This window comes from Schistocerca serialis, chromosome 5, assembly GCF_023864345.2.
Source record: "Schistocerca serialis cubense isolate TAMUIC-IGC-003099 chromosome 5, iqSchSeri2.2, whole genome shotgun sequence".
NCBI lineage: Eukaryota > Metazoa > Arthropoda > Insecta > Orthoptera > Acrididae > Schistocerca > Schistocerca serialis.
In genome coordinates this window covers 655392034-655410534 of record NC_064642.1, presented here as the reverse complement: position 1 = coordinate 655410534, position 18501 = coordinate 655392034, and positions in this window count along the sequence as shown.

Below are 18501 nucleotides of genomic sequence, written 5' to 3'. Positions count from 1 at the left end.
TACAGTGAGTAATCTCATGCAGTTGGCAACACTACTGATGGTGTCGGTAGTGATATTTTATTGTACGCACAACAGCATTTGGAGAATCCATATTGCCATCAGTCTGCTCAACTACTTTAGAATTCACAGGATAAAATACATTTTTGTTGTTTTACTTATGTTTTGGAACTTAATACTTATGGTTTTTTGAGTGAATTGTGTGATAAATTTTTGCTCATATCGCTGTACAGTACACTTTGTTACAAAACGACACTAGTCAGAGCTCTTTGAGTGGTGTTGGCACCTCACAATAATTCTCTAAAATGCTACATGCTTGGCCAAGAGTATATAGCAGCAGAAAAAAAAATCAGTGAATAAGTAATGATTTATTTAAACCTGATGGAATAGTTAGTTAACTTTTTTCTTTGTAAATGACTGATAGCTGGAGTTTCATTTAGTGGCCAGACTGCTGCAAACTCTAATGAAGCTGCTGACCAAAGGGACTGGAAATGGTAAATCCGTAGACATGTCACATACAATAGTCCTAAAAATAACAGTTTGTATGCTAGACTTATTGTAGGCATTCATACAATTCTTCCACTTTCTCAAAGAAGGTAAAGGAAGGGGAGAGGTTTAAAAGAGCAGACCCACACAAAAATTACTTGGAAGAAAAGGAATAAAAAGAGCCACAGGAAGTAAAATTGAAAAGAATGGCTGAAAGAAATCCAAAGAAAACTGTAAAAATAATCACTAAAAGTATTAGGGAGGAAAAAGAAACCAAATGTAAGTAAGATTTTACAACTGAAAAATGAGAATCACAGACCTTCTAAATGTTCATCCGAAATCAGGACTGGATGGTATGCAGTTTATGCAAGGACTGTTGACAAGACGAATGCTCTGCCTTTGAAGGCAGTGGGCCTTAGTAACTAATCCTTGCGTATCCTTTAACTACATAGGTCATATTGACAAAGATATCACAAAAATACACTAGGTGTGTGCTCCTGCCTTCCCCCTCTTCCCAACACATGTACAGGATGTCCCATTTATCTTGTCCACCCTAAATAACTGTTTGAGCAGATGCAAATTACAAAATGTTTCAAGCAAATGTTCTTTAGCCGTCAGAGGGACGTCAGTCAGCATGATTGCCTTCGTTGTAGCTTTGTTTTTTCTTTTTACAAAGATATGAACATCAGTAAGACTTTTTTAAATGATACCCTGTATTTTTTATTTGGTAATTCATTTCCTCTCCTAAAGACCTATACAAAAATGTATCGCAGTGTACCATTCACTGAAACACAACATTATTAATTACATAACACAACATTGATGTTGATGCTCCCAGCCCTTAGTGCAGGTATTCAGGATAATGGAACACACTACATGTGCTGACATTGACAGAGGACAGTGTAAACATAAAGAGAATGCACACCGTCAACCATCGTCAGTTGAAGAATTGTGAGAGTAGAATTATGCAAACGAAGAGAAGGTAGAAATGCTACTCACCTATGGGCAATGCAAGTTATCAGAACAGTAATTGCAATAATCATCTTGTGGTGCAGTTATTCTTGTTGTCTCCGTGGTTGCTAAGAAAATGGGATGAGAAGTTCCACCTTATGCAAGACACCTTTTTTTTTTCTTTTTGTTTTACCCATACATGTTTCAGCACGTTTGTGCTATCGTCAGTGGATTCTATTTTTTATTTTTAACTGTAAATTTATTGTTAACATATTAACATTTGTGTTGTTTACAACATTATGTAAAAGTTGCATTTATAACTTAATTGGCGAAAAGTGGGTGTAAGCGTAAGTAACATACCTTACATGATTTTATTGTCCATTTATTTGGGTAGCTGTTCTGCTACACAATATACAACTTGTCATCTGCAAACAGCAAAATGTAATTTATTTTCTGTTTGTTATGCATTTACTAACGGAAATAAGACTGTATCACGTTTCCTTTCTGTAACTTACAGTTCTGAAGTTGTGGTGCATTCTCCTGCGTTGTTGGCGAAGTAAATAGGCTTACTTCTTTGCCTGTGTTCGCATGACAATGCACTTTTTCCGATTACTCAAAACATAGGTGGAGTTTTCGCTGCCATTAAGTGTTGTTGTGGCTGTGTGTCGTTCATTTGTTTCATAGTGTGTTCTGCTGGGTGAGGCGCGTGAGTTTGGATTGTATTTGGTGTTAGTGGTGTGGGTTTACGTGTGTGTTGAGTACTGGGGCAGAGAGAGAGAGAGAGAGAGAGAGAGAGAGAGAGAGAGAGAGAGAGAGAGAGAGAGAGAGAGAGATTTTTTTTTACAGAAAAAATCAACACAAGAAAATGCCATCATCACAAAAACTGACAAAGGTAATTCAATAGTAGTCATAAACAAACAGGAATATATTCACAAAACATTAGAATTCATCCAAAGCAGCAACATCACAGAATTAATAAGTGACCCAACAAACCGATACCAAAGTAAGTTACAGAAAACCCTGAGAAACATAGAAACAATTTTCACAGAAACACAGATTGAAAAAATTACACAGAAAAATCCCAAGGCCCCACCCTAAATTCTAAATTCATTGCCTAAAGTTCGCAAACCCGGAATACCCATACGTCCATTAATAAACTTCACCAAACCAGCAACATATCACTTAGCCCCCCCCCCCCCCCCACACACACACACACAATATACAAATACACTGACAACAGAAGTCTAAAGAACTCAAGTGACTAATAGAAAAAATAAGAAATTAAAACATACCAAACACAGCAACATTTGTTTCATGTGATATAATTTCAATGTACACACACATCCCAACAGAAGAAACCATAAACATCATAGAAAGAAACCTCCAACTGCAAGGAAACATACCCACAACAAACATAAAAGAAATATTAGCCATACTCACTCATCACAGAACAAAACTACTTCACATTCAACAACAGATTTTACTCTCAACAAGATGGACTACCCATGGGATCCCCAATCAGTGGCCTCCTAGCTGACATTTTCCTCAATCAGATAGAAAAACAAATCTTTGACAAAATAGTAATACCAAAACAGTACAAAATAATATATTGGTACAGATATATAGATGACATAATATGCTTAATAGATGAACCACTGTCTCGCATAAAAGAACTTCATGATAACATAAACTCCATCCACCCACAAATACAATTCACCATTGAAACACAAACAGATGAAAAACTGAATTTCTTAGATCTCACTATACACAAGAGAAACAACAAACATGAATTCACAATCTACAGAAAACCCACAATCACCAGCACCATTATTCATAACCAATCCAATCACCCCATAATTCACAAAGAAGCCAGCTTCAGATATTTACTTCACAGGCTGAACAAAATACCCATGAACTGAACAAGCATGACTACACACAAGAACTTAACACGATAAAACAAATTGCACAGGAGAATGGATATGATGCAAAGAGAGTAGACAAAAGAAATCACAAAATACAAAAACAAACAGCACATAACCATGAAACACATACACATACAAACACAACTCATCACACAACAAATCAGCAGACAGTAAGCAACAAATGGCACATAATGACTTACAACAACAAAGTCACACACAGGGTAGGTAATATACTAAAGAAACAAGGACTCAACATAGCATACAGAACCAGCAACACAAAACAGAGCAGACTAGGAGGAAATACCACCAACACTGACACATACAGCCAGTCCGGCATCTACCAACTTACTTGCAACTGCTGTCAATCTGTATATGTGGGCCAAACATGTAGGACCTTCAGAACCAGATACAATGAACACCTCAGAGCACTGAAAAGCAATAGCACACACTCAACATCCTGGTAGCACACCACCACCCCACAAACACTGAAACTGACGTGTCACATCCTAAAAACTAGCAGCAGCCTGTACCAAAAATTAACTATAGAAGAAAGCTACCACATCCAAAAATCAATAGCCCAAGGAAAGAAAGTACTCAATTAATACACATCACTATGCAACAAAACCATCTTCGCCACAATAGAAGAACTATACAAGTAACACCTACCCCACAAAAAAAACTCTCTCTCTCTCTCTCTCTCTCTCTCTCTCTCTCTCTCTCTCTCTCTCTCTCTCTCTTGCCCCAGTACTCAACACACACATCACACACATGTAAACCCACACCACTAACGCCAAATACAATTCAAACTCGCGCGCCTCACCCAGCAGAACACACTACGAAACAAATGAACGCCACACAGCCACAACAACACGTAATGGCAGCGAAAACTCCGCCTATGTTTTAAGTAATCGGAAAAAGTGCATTGTCATGCGAACACAGGCAAAGAAGTAAGCCTATTTATTTCGCCAACAACACAGGAGAACACACCACAACTTCAAAACTGTAAGTTACAGAAAGAAAACGTGATACAGTCCTATTTCCGTTCGTAAATGCATAACAAACAGAAAATAAATTAGGTTTTGCTGTTTGCAGATGACAAGTTGTATATTGTGTAGCAGAACAGCTACCAAAATAATGGACAATAACATCATGTAAGGTATGTTACTTACCCTTACACCTACTTTTTGTCAATTAAGTTATAAATGCAACTTCTACATAATGTTGTAAACAACACAAATGTTAATATGTTAACAACAAATTTACAGTTAATAATAAAAAAACCCATTGATGATAGCACAAAAGTGCTGAAACATGTATGGGTGAAACAAAAGAAAAGGTGTCTGGCATAAGGCGGAACTTCTCATCCCAGTAATTGCAATACTGTTTCCTTATGTACAGGTACATTTAGTACAGTAGTTTAGTCCTTTTAAATATTGTTGTGTAGAGTAGGCACACAGTAAATGCTATCCTTCCTACAAACTGCAACGATATAACGTTTCTTTTGTTGTTGTTGTTGTTGTTGTTGTTGTTGTTGAAGGTAGGCGAAATGCTACACAGGCAGCGGAACTGTACAGAGAGCAATATCCTGACAAGAACCTACCTTCCCGACGGGAAATTTTCCCGTCTCGTTGCGATGCTTCAGGAAACTGGAAGTTTCAACCCACAACAACGCAATCGTCGTAGCACTCGCACAGACGAAGCCGCCGGAGTTACTATTCTCGCTTCTGTTGCTATGAATCCACATGTGAGCACACAACAGCTTGAAACACGAGATAGGCATTCCTTAAACCAGTGTACATCGTTTTCTTACACGTCACTGGTTCCATCCTTGCCATGTACATCTACATCAAGAACTGCATGGGAATGATTTCCAGAATCGTGTACAGTTCTGTCAGTGGGCACAGCAGCAAATCCTCACCAACCTGAACTTTTCCAATGTTCTGTTTACCAATGAATGTTCCTTCTCAAACAAAGGACAGGTAAGTGCAAGAAACATACATTATTGGTCCAGCGACAACCCACGATGGATTAGACAGGTGGAACATCAGCGTCAATGGAAAGTTAACGTCTGGTGTGGGATGCTTGGTACTACAGTTATTGGCCCTTATTTCATCAATGGTATCTAAACAGCACAGTGTATGCCAACTTCCTCAGACAAATTCTTCTTCCTCTTCTGGATGAAGTGCCGCTAAGAACCAGAGTGCTTATGTGGTATCAACACGATGGATGTCCAGCACATAATGCCTTGCTTTCACGTTGTGTTCTGAACCGAAGGTATCGTGCCAGATGGGTTTGGTCGAGGAGGAACAGTTACTTGATCTGCTGGGTCTCCTGGTTTAAATCCTCTGGACTTTTTTCTTTGGGGATGCATTAAAGATGTTGTCTATCATGATATTCCAACAACTCCGGAGGACATGCAGGAACATAACATGCTTACTTGTAATTCTCTTCAGCAGGCAACACTGGAAGCACTAAATAATTCTTTCATTCAACGAGTGCACCAGTGTATCGGTGGCCAGGGTCACCACTTTGAGCACCTTTGATTGTCCTACTCATGGGCAATGGTACAGGAGAGTCAGTCAATTTTGTATTATGTTTTTGCTTGGTTTTCATTTGTTTTCTAAAAACTCCAGCAAGTGGACGAGTTCGTGATCCCGGGCTCAAAGTCAAAGTTGTGTTATTTAATTAATAAAACATTGTGTTTCAGTTAATGGGCACTGTGATACATTTTTGAATAGGTCTTAAGGAGAGAGAATGAATTACCAAATAAAAAATACAGGGTGCCATTTAAAAAAGTCATACCGCTGTTCATATATTTGTAAAAAACACAAAGCAACAACGAAGGAAATCACGCTGACTGATGCCCCTGAAGGCTAAAGAACATTTGCTTGAAATATTTTGTAATTTGCATCTCGACAAACAGTTATTTAGGGTGGTTAAGATAAATGGGACACCCTGTATAGTTATAGTGGGAAAACTGAGTACAGTATAGATATACGTAATATAGATATTTAATGATCCCCCTCCCTTGCCCCCTCAAGTTCAATTGATCCACTAATTATAACTGAGAATTGCGTGAGGTTTAAAGTGGATTACTGTCCTAGTTTCTAGCTAAAGTATTATGGAAATGGTTGCAGAATTCAAATGTGAGCAGCCAAATGCCCTAAATTTGGTTAAAGTAATGTAAAAGCTAAAACCGACTCATTTATAGAAGACTGGTAAAAATCATCCCTAAAAGCCTGGATTTATATATAATATCAACACTCAAAAATGTACATATTTGTCTTGTAAATGAGTATAGTATGTAAAAAAAATTTGCAGTATTACAAAAATCTAGTATAAAATAGTAATTTCAACAGAAATCAACTTGTGATTTACATCACAGTCAACTATATTATCCAGGGTTGACACACACACACACACACACACACACACACACACACACACACACACACACACACACACACACACACACGAGAAAATCTTGTTTTTGTATCAGTATATGAAATGGTTTGTTTACTGAAGTGTTACGCATTATCGTTGGGTGGGTGCTGCTTCAGGGAAGCATTCCTACTGCTTCTCCCCTTCCTAAAACTCCCCTCATCTCGCAGTCGGCACTGCCACCACTTCTTGCTGCTAGCCTAGCAGCTACCAGCGAGAGGCAGGGAGGCGTGAGGTGTGGTTTGTTAGGATCTCATTCTCAGAGATTGTTGATGCAGCAGTCGGAGATGGTGATAATGTGTGCTTGAGTTGTGTCTGAATGACTGTGTGAATGTGTGTGTGCTCTCGTTTTCTGACAAAGGCTAAGGCCGAAAATTTAGTTCTGAGTGTGATCGTCTTTACTACATGCCTGTCTGCGACTCAGCGATCATCTTTACAATGAGTTTCTACCTATCCTCATCAGTACTGATTCTCAGAATATTTGCGCATGTTATCTGTTGCATGGATTGATCACTGCAGTACTGTTTCATCAACATGGTGTCTGTGACACGTGAATAGCTGGCCACATGAGTGGATTTCCATGATGGGCTTAAACTGCAGGTCAGTTCTGTGTGTATCTCTAACGGATCAGGCCTGCTGATCTTCTGAAGGCTGTCGTTTCCCACTAATGTGCGTAGGTGGGGGTCTGTCTGTTTTTGGTGTAATGCGGAGGACTTTAGTGCTTTAGCCATGGATCCAGGACTGCGGTGATCCTTGGCAGGCCAGAGGCCATGGGCAGTGGATTTCAGGAATTGTGACTGTCTCCCCGAAAGTACGTTGTACAATGTGGCGGGAGCTTATGCGATAAAATACGGTGTACGGAATGCAGGTATCTCAGTTTTACTTGGGTTAAGTTTTAGTCTCCGTTTATGGAAGTAATGACAATTTCATCAGATCACTTGCCAGCACATTCTCATCTGCTTCTTTCTTCGTTCTCCATCTCCTCCCCTCCCATCCTAAGGTGGGTGAGCCCTCTCTGTGGCAGCCTCAAGTCGGAAGAAGTGTGCCGTGAGAGGTGCTGTCAATTGTGGGGGGATTTTTTTGCCATCTCAGCCTATGTCTACTAAACATAAACTGAATGAGGCTAAAGATTCAACTCTCCCAGCAGGACCTTGTTTCCTCATGGTGTCACATAGTGAAGATCAGTCTTTTGCTACAGTTAATCTGTTTATTATTCAGGAAAGGTGTTGATGCTATTGCAGGCCCAGTGAAATCCTGCTCTCACTTACGTAATGGGACTTTGCATCTGGAGACCAATTGCGATTTTCAAGCTCAATGACAGCTTACACTGTAGTTCCTCCACTACTATCTTGGTTGTGTCACGGACCATCGTACACTGAATTTTTTTTTTTTTTTGGTGTTACTTACACTTGGCTGCTTGATGGTCTGACCAAGAGGGAAATCTAAAATTATGTCTGATCAGTTTCGCTGTGGTCCATCATGTAATGAAAAGGATTGCTGCAAGCTTAGTGCCTAAACGTACACTTTTTCTCATAATTGATCGAGTAATGCTTCCACTGAAGATTAAGGCAGGCCATAAAGTCATAACTGTCTGTGACCCTACATTCCAAACCCGATGGTTGCCACCAGTGTCAATGTTATAACCACACCCACGTGTCCTGTCAGAACACGGCCAAATGTGTTACTTTTGGTAGAGATGCTCAAGAGTGTGATAGCCCGCCGCCTTCTCTGCACTGTGTCAATTGTAATGGTGACCATACCACCTCATACTGTGTGTCCCCTGTGTATCTCGATGAGTGAGCCATGCAGGTGAAGGAGAAAATTCCCAACCCTGTCACAAATTGTTAGCTAGTTGAAAGCCCTGCATTTTACCATCCAGCACTGATAGCACCATTCCTGCTACACCTCGCTCCATGAATGGACATGGCCGCACAGACTTATGACCTCCAATTCAGTACTGCAGTTGTGAAATCGCTGAGTGTCATGGTAGCATCCTCACCTCCTCCTCCTACAACTGCACAAGCCACCAAATCTTTGCCACCGGCGATGAAGTAACATGCTACACAACTGGCAGGGTGGAAAGGACAAAAGGAACACTCCTCCGAAGACTTTTTGTGTCCCTCCAGCCAACAAACATCTGAGTCATTATCTGCCAACTGTAGACTAAGAAATTGAACAAAGGCAAACGGTCTTCTCTTTTCCTGATTAGGAGATCCTCCTCAAGGGGTCACTGCATTATACCCTCACCTGGCCAATCTACATTGTGCTGATACTCACCGCCTACAGTTTTTGTGTCCTGGAGCTTTCAGGTTGACTCAGGGAGAGTGCTAATGCCTCTGTACATTTCATGGAAGAGGATCCTCCAACTTCTGTGCCCTGTAGTAGTGTGTCTTCGAAGGCTAGCACTACAGCTGCCAAGGTAAACCCCCTTTCATTTCTTCCCACCTCCGTATTTCCTGTTGTGATTCCTCCAGTGGAACATTCGTGGCATTAGAACCAACAAGAAGGAATTACAACTGCTCTTGGAATTGCAGTGACCGGTTGTTTTCTACCTTCAAGAAAGAAATTGCATCCTCACAACTGCTTTGACGTTTGTGCTGAGGAAGCTTTCCATCTCATTGGGGTTTCATGTTGTTCACTTGGAATGATGTCCATAGCCAAACTATCACATTAAACACCCTGTTTCAAGCTGTTGCTGGCCGCATTTTCCTTCCTTGTTTTACCTTTTCTCTTTGTAACCTCTACGTCCTTTCATCATTCGCTGATACCAGGGTAGACACTCAGCTTATTGGTCAGCTCCCTCACCACTTTTTGCTGCTTCGTAACTGTAACGTCCACCATCCCCTTTGGGGCCCTTAGAGAACCTGTCGAAGAGATTTCCTGTTGGTGGACTTCCTCAATCCACTCAACCTCATCTGTCTTAACACGGAGCACCCATGTTCCTTTCAGACTCCACACACACCTACAAGATCTGTTCCAAAAATTCCGGAACTTTGTCCACAAACTTTTTCTATGCTTACCCCTCCAAAATTGATACACTGCTCCCAACACAGTTTCCACTTCTGGAAGCAGTCTTGGTATGCCTGTTGCTGGATTGTGCGAAGTGCTGTCTATGAATTTTCTTTTATCTTGTCAGTTGTTGGAAATCATCATCCTTTCAACGGGGTTTTTAACTTTGGAATTTAAAAAAGTCTGCAGGGGTTTGGTCTGGGGAGTACAGAGGCTGAGGCAGCACAGTGATTTCATTTTTTGTGCAACAGTCATACAGCATCAGGGGTGAATATGCGGGATAGTTATCATGATGCAAGAGCCATGAATTGTCTCGCTACATTTGAGGCTATTTCCTCCTCAAATTTTTTTTTGCAGATGTTGCAACACTCCCGATGGTACCATTGTTTGTTTGTTTTTGTGCCACGAATTCATGATGAACTAATCCCTCAAAGTCAAAGAAAACTATCAGCATGGCTGTAACATTTGGCCTGACTGATGAGCTGCTTGTTGTTGTTGTTGTTGTTGTTGTTGTTGTTGTTGTTTTTGTTTTTAAAGAACCTTTCCCAACCCACTGTGAAGACTGAACTTTGGTCTCAAAATAACTGTAAGCTTCCAGCATGACTTGGTGTGTCTGTGAAGGTTGTACACAGCTGAACAATAACTAACAGACATAAAACAACGAAACATCCGTCAGTTACATAACATAGTAAACATGGGCGTGAGCAGGGATACCAACCGCATTTCGCTCTAACACACTATTGGTGCGTAATTACGAATATCCCGGAATTTGGACCTCTCATTTTGCACTGTCCAACTTTCCCGTCGTGTTAAGTGGTCCTTTCTATCTGACGCATAGTCGAGCGACCATTTCCTGTGCACTATCCATTTGCGGAGTTATGAGTGTAAACCCATTTGGCAGCTTTCTAAGGCCGACTGGAGTCTTTAACTCCTACCTGGCAGCCTTCGACGAGCATTTCCCCATTTGTGATGACCTTACGAACGTTACCCTTACTGCCACACAATGTTCCGTACCCTCACTTCTTCGTCGTACCGTGTCCTGGTCCCCTGATGGACTGAGATATACCGCATGTAGAGAAATATCTCCACATTTATGATGGCGAACTGTATTCGTTATATACAGTTGCATGCGAAGTGTCATCGCAGTCTTCGGGATAGCAAAAAAGCTAGCTGGATTTCCTTTACTGTTTCCTTTAAAAGTTTCACTCCCTCTTCTGTCATGTGGGTGTCTTGATTATCATTAGTTGTTGAGCATCGACAGTGACTTTCGCTTTTCCAGTGTCAAAACCATTTGTATCCATTTCTGGTGGTGCAATGGGTTTCTTCCATCGTCTTTACATCTTGGGCCTGTTGCTCTTCTGTTCACTGAAACTATGAAATTCCTGGAGCTCATAGTTAATAGGATAGTTTCTTGGTCCTCCCATGTGTCTTAACTGGTCCCTCAATGTCCTAAGTGTCCTAAGCAGTACTTCCTGAGGAGCAGATTGGATCACCCTCCTCCGTTTGTACCGATCCCATGTCCGTACAAAACTAGACTATGGGTGTTTGTCCGTCCAACAGAATCCACCATCACGGAATATGTTTGGCCACTGACACCTTCTACACTGGCCCGCATGAGAGTGCCTGCTGAAGCTGCTGAACAACCACTTTCATACTGGCATGATGTCCTCGTCAGATGATACACATGCCATTCCTCTTTCACTTCTGGCTACACCTAGACGTAGAACGGAAGAAAACTACAATCGCTTAGTAGTGGAAAGGTGTCAGGACCAGCTGAGATACGTACAAGATTCTACAAAGATTATGCAAAGAACTTGCTCCCTTCCAACAGTAGTTTTGTCACAGATTGCTTCAGCAACAAAGAGTACCTAGTGCTGGAAGAAAATGCATGGCATTCCCATTTTTAAGAAGGGTTGTAGGACAGATGCACAAAATTATAGACCTATATCGTTGACGTCAATCTGTTGTAGAATTATGGAACATGTATTATGCTCAAAAATTATGACATCCTTGGAGAAGGAAAATCTCCTGTATAAAAATCAACATGGATTCCGCAAACAGAGCTCCTGCTAAACTCGGCTTACTCTGTTCCTCCAAGAGATCCACAGTGCCTTAGACAATGGCTCTCAGGTTGATGCCATGCTGCTCCAGGAAGGCATTTGACACCGTCCTGCACTTCTGTTTTGTAAAAAAATATGAGTTATCAAGTATCGAAGCAGATTTGTGACTGGATTCAAGACTTCCTTGCAGACAGAACTGAACACGTCACTCTTAATGGAACAAAATCGACAGATGTAAAGGTAATTCACAGCATACCCCAAGGAAGTGTGACAGGATTGTTACTATTTACAATATATATAAATGATCTAGTAGAAAGTGTCGGATTCTCTCTAAGGCTATTTGCGGATGATGTCTATAAGAAAGTAGCAATGTCAGAAGATAGCACCAATTCGTAGAATGACCTCCAGAGAATTGGGGAATAGTGCAGGCTCTGGCAGCTGACCCTGAACGTAAATAAATGTAAAGTATTGTCCATACATAGAAAACGAAATCCACTACTGTGTAGGTACACTATTAATTACAGACCATGGGAAACAGTATCCGCCACAAAATATCTAGGAGTAATTATCCGGAGGTACATTAAGTGAATGGATCATATACAAGGCCTGCCCTGAAAATAATGCACCCTTTTTTTTCTTAAACAATTATTTATTGACCATATTGAGAATTACACACACAAAATAATGTTTTATCTACGCACTCTATTTTTCCACGTTATCTTCATCCCATTCTGTGGCCTTGCTCCAGTATGAAACAACTGTGTGTATGCCCTGTCGGTACCAATCCTTATGGTGGGGCAGCCAACGCTTCACTGTGAATTACCACCTCATCGTCCTCAAAATGCTTTCCACCCATGGCATCCTTTAATGGCCGAAACAAGTGGAAGTCCGAGGGAACTAGGTCAGGTGTGACAGATGTGGACGGTCTCCCGGACCGCTGCAAATAGTGTTCTGCCGAACCACCTCCTGATGACCTCACCCTCTGTGCCCAGCAACTAACTGTACTTCTTTCGCCGGTCGGTGTGGCCGAGCAGATCTAGGCACTTCAGTCTGGAACTGCGCGACCGCTACGATAGCAGGTTCGAATCCTGCCTCAGGCATGGATGTGCGTGATGTCCTTAGGTTGTTTAGGTTTAAGTAGTTCTAAGTTCTAGGGGACTTATGACTTCAGATGTTAAGTCCCATTGTGCTCAGAGCCATTTGAACCATTTTTGTACCTCTGTCGACAGCAGGTGCTCCATAGACTATGCACAAGCATTTGTGTATGTTTCCCACAGTTTCTTTCTCTGCAGTGAGAAATTCAGTGATGGCACGATGTTTGTAATGTACATAACCTACAGATGCTATTTTGAAACAGTCCTGCAGCTGCACTATCTGTTGGAAGTGACGGAAACTTAGCATGCTCAATCAGAAGACTTCAAATAATACATACATAACGTTTCACATTCGTAGCATTGTTTTCAACTGAGAAAAAAAAAAATGGGATGCATTACTTTCTGGGCAATGCTCATGAAACAAATAGTGGGAAAAGCAGATGTCAGACTCAGATTCATCGGAAGAATCTTAACGAAATGTAATTTATCCACGAAGGAAGTGTCGTATAAGGCGCTTGTTTGACCGTTTCTCAAGTATTGTTCATCTATCTTGGATCCCTACCAGATAGGAATCATAGAAGAGATAGAAAAGATTCAATAAAAAGCTGCAAGTTTTGTCATGGGATCATTTAGTTGGCATGACAGCATTACGAAGATGCTCAACAAACACCATTGGCAGGCGTTAGGCGTTGTCCATCCTGGAGAGATGTACTATTGAAATTTCTAGAGAGCACTTCCTGGGAAGAGTCAGACAACATATTACTTCCCCCTACTTATGGCCCGCCTAATGACCATGAGGAAAAAATTAGAGAAATGAGAGCCAATACAGAGCCTGATTGCCAGTCATTCTTCCCACGCGCTATTCGCAAATGGAGCTACGTTACATTCTGGAGTTTCCTTTCGGTTACTGCTCTGGCAGCTTAACTTCATGCTACCTGCTACTTTCCTGATGGGTGTGAACCTTTCACTGCCTTGGCCTTGTGTTCATGTTGGAATTAATTTGTTTCCCAAGGACACTACTCTGGATTCGATCTATCGCTGTTAGCTTCTCGACCTTCGCACGCAGCTTAGCAATAGCACCTTTGAGTACACTGATGGCTCTGACACCGATGACTGTGGTGTCGTGTGTGCCTTCGTCATTGGCACTGGCCATTTTCGACATCAGCTTCCGTAACATTGCTCGATTTGTACAGCAAACCTCTTTGTTCTCTTATCAGGTCACCTAGTACATCCAGTGAGATGGGCTTTGTAATTGTCATTTGCTCCAGTCTCAAGTGTACACAGAATCCCATGTGCTGTACATAGTCCATCCCCTAGTGCAACTGGTCCAAGAAAGCTTCCACATGCTCACTGTTGAGGGAGCCACCGTGATGTTCATGTGGGTTACTGGTCATGTCAGTCTGACGGGAAACAAGACTGCTGATGCTGCTGCAATGGTTGCAGTCCTATCTCGGCCTGGTAGCTCATCCATTCATTCGGATGATTTCCATGTTGCCGTCTGTCAGCAGATGATGTCAATTTGGTACCACCAATGGTGTTATCTTTGCAGGAACAAGCTCTGGGGAATCAAACCACTCCCAACAGCTTGGCCGACCTCCTCTCAGCCCCTCGTCATGAGATCATTTTAGCTGGGTTGTGTGTTAGAAAATGTCAGTTTAACCATCGCCATTTGCTATGTGTTGATCCCCCACCACTTTATGCCCAATGTCATCAACTTTTGATGGTTCGCCATTACCTGACCCATTACCCTTTTTTAACTGCTTAGATACTAGTGTATGTTAGCCGTCTGAGCTATTGGCTGTTTCAGAGGTCGGCGCATGAGCTGAGCTGTCAATTGTATTTTACTTTTTATGTGTCGTAGCAATATGGCAAAGGACATTTGTCATTGGATACGGACCTCCTCTTTCTCTCTAGCTTACTTTTTAGTCCTCTCTCCTTCTGTCGATTGGGATTAATGTATAGTCACTTAAAATTTGTTTTACTTGTTAGACGCTTGTTTTACTTGTTGGACGCTTATGACAGTTGGTTTTGCGCGCACACACACACACACACACACACACACACACACACACACACAAAATATTCATTGCTCAAGTGACATATGTCAAGTTGTTACTGATCAAGACTGACGAGTGTTCCGTGCGTGGTTGATCCTGAAGAGAACTGTACATAGACTGGTTCTCTTGCATACTTGTTCCTGTGTAGCAACACCTTCGTGGAAGAACTAGGCAGAATTAAACCGTTTCCCAGGGATTGTCTGATCACAGTGACCGCCATCTTTGGGGAGACATCTTCCTTGATCCCTGCCATTGCTTTATAAAAAGGCCATTCACAAAACGAACTACTGTTGAATGATGTGTATGTTCTGACACTTTGCAGGAAATCAGTAATATCTTCAATGGTTCTTCTCCATCAAGTTTGCCACCAGTGAGATATACCAATAAAAATTCCACATGTCCTTTATTTTGTTGATAGCTGTCCATATGTGGTGGTGGTTACTTACATAGTGCCACACATTTTTCAGAGCTCTTGGTAACAAAAAGTAAATAGTTTTCCTTAATGTCGATTCATAAGGAATGTGATGACAAAAATATTTGTGTAGCAGTGTGTGATATTCTGCACTTGAAGTTTCTAACACTACATGTTTGGAGTAACCACAGCGGAGCACACATCAAGAAAAAAATTGACGGGTGTCTGTGGAGGAAAGTGCTAGCCCACAAGAATACAGTTTTGAGTTAATGTGTATTCTATGTTTGGTTCAATCTGTAAATCATAAATCAGTCGTATTATTTGTAACTTTTTCTATGAATTGTTACACTATTTTTTAGCGATATAATCTGTTCAGTCGGTAAAAAAATTGTTAATTTGTCCTTTAAAATCGTTTATCTGTAATATTGTATCTACTGTTGAGGACTAGCACTGTTTTAATCAAAAAGTATCTGTAAACGTTTTGAGAGCAAATATGTTGCATATTATCTTACAGCAGAGAGTAGTGCAACAGAGTCGCCAAACATCAGAAAGGAAAAAAAGAAGTCACAGTAATGGCTTAAAATAGCTTGAACTATTCACAAAATAACAATTTTAGCTTTTCTGTAGTGACTAAAGGTTAATACATAGCGTTTCCAAATTGTATGTTCAGTTTCTTTTACATCAGCAAACAGAATACTAGAGGATAAAAAATAAATTACAGTCCAATATGTGTAAAGCACTCGGGAAGAAACTGAGAGTTTATGTTATGTATAGTCAAAACATCAATAAAGCAAATCCAGATTTGCATTTTCTTCATTTGTCTAAAAATATGATAAACTGTATATGTGTTACGTGATTTCAGGCTTTCCTGGCGCATGTGCTGTATCCAAGGTTCTCGGGTGTCCAGTCGGATCCGAACGACGAAGTTCCACGATATTTCGGCGAATAACCGTTCCGCCATCATCAGGTGGTACTGATGGAATGATCTGTCTGCACTGTGTCCGTGGTATTTATGCCCACGGGGTCCCGAGTCATATCCCGGCGTGGACAGCCGGCGGGGCGCCGCGTGGTGGGATGGGTGGGGGTAGCTGCAGCCATGTCTGGTGGTAGGCTCAGTTCATCTCCATCCGCCGTGGCGGAAGGATCTCACGTCCGCTCGCGCCGTAGCTCCTTGATGGTGTTTAATAATAGTTTTCAGGCCTTGCTAAGTTGAAACCCGGTGTCCCTGTTGATGAGGTCATCTGTTACTCGAATTTCTATGGCCTCCTTGTAGATACTGTCCCATTAGGCACTTGTGGCCGTCAGGATTTTTGTCTTTTCGAAATTCGCTGTGTGTCCGGTTTCAATGCAGTGTTCTGCTAGGGCTGAATGGCTGGGTTGGCATAAGCGGGTGTGACGTTCGTGTTCCTTGCATCGGTCCTCGACCGTGCGAACTGTTTGGCCGATGTAGGATTTGCCACAGCAGCACGGGATTTTGTATACGCCCGCTTTCTTAAGCCCTACGTCATCTTTTGCCGTTCCTAGTAGGTCACGAATCTTCGCTGGTGGTCGGAAGACTGTGTCAATCTTGTGTCGCCTTAACAGTCGCCCTATTTTTGACGAAACGTTTCAGCGAACGGAACAAATGCCAGAGCCTGCTTCTCTTCCTCGGGTCGTTCTTCATCTCGGTTCATGCTGCACTTCTGTTGTCGGAAGGCCCTTTGGATTTTGCGGTTGCCATACCCATTCTTGCGGAACACGGTCTCCAGATGTTTGAGTTCCGTTGGCAAGTTCTGTTCATCAGAAATCGAGTGTACTCTATGTACCAAGGTGTTGAGCATTCCATTAAGCTGCGCCGGATGGTGGCAGCTGGAGGCATGTAGGTACAGGTCAGTGTGTGTAGGCTTCCGGTACACACTGTGACCCAGTGAGCCATCAGACCTACGTTCCACTAGGACATCAAGAAAGGGTAGTTTTCCATCTTTTTCAGTCTCCATGGTAAACCGAATGTTGCTGTGCACCGAATTCAGATGTTGTAAAAAAAATCTGTAGCTGTTCCCGTCCATGTGGCCAGATGACGAACGTGTCGTCCACGTAGCGAAAGAAGCATACAGGTTTCATTCGGCGGCTCAAAGTGCTTCCTCTTCTAAACTCTCCATGAACAGGTTGGCCACCACTGGGGAGAGTGGGCTCCCCATGGCTACTCCGTCGGTCTGCTCGTAGTATTGACCATTGAAGACAAAGTACGTAGATGTTACCATGTGCCTGAACAGTTGCGTCAGTTCAGGCCCGAATTTCCCGCTGATTAAGTGAAGAGAATCTTCCAGCAGGACACGTGTGAATAATGAGACGACATCGAAGCTGACCATGGTGTCTGATTCTTGTACTGTCATCTCCTTCAGGCGGCCAATGAAGTCCGTCGAGTTTCGGATATGGTGCGCACATTTCCCCACATTCGCTACACCCGTCTACAACTCGACAAGAACGCCAAGGAGCTGCTGCATCTTCACCTATGGTTATCCTCCGTACTCGAAGATCACTCCTAGGAATGGGTGGACGGTGTTACCTGGGCCCAGGCAGACTGGACACACCGGAAATCCACGGAGAAGCAGATCACCAAGTTTGCACGACTACCTGGCAAACCGAAAAATGAGATAGTGCCCACTAGGCGGACCATGATTAACTTCACGGGTAAACCACTCGACGACACAGCTACAGCTGTACTTGAAAAAGGACTCAATTTCGCACCGACACCTGCATCTCTGCTGTTCAATGAAATAATCTCTTCAGTAGAACAGGCAGTCCGTGGCTTACCAGATGACAAAGCAGAAGAAATCAGAAGGGAAACTTGCCGGATTGTTTCAAGGGCAACATCGGCCAGAAGCAACATCTCGGGAGCAGAAAGAGCAGCACTGCGAGCCCTCAGAGACAATAAAGAGATAGTCGTTCTTCCTGCCAACAAAGGAAATGCCACAGTCATGCTTGAGAGACGCGACTACGAACAGAAGGTGCTGCAATTGCTAGACGATCCAGCAAATCAGAAAATCAACACAGACCCGACCAGGAAGATACAACAAAGCACCCCCACCTTGC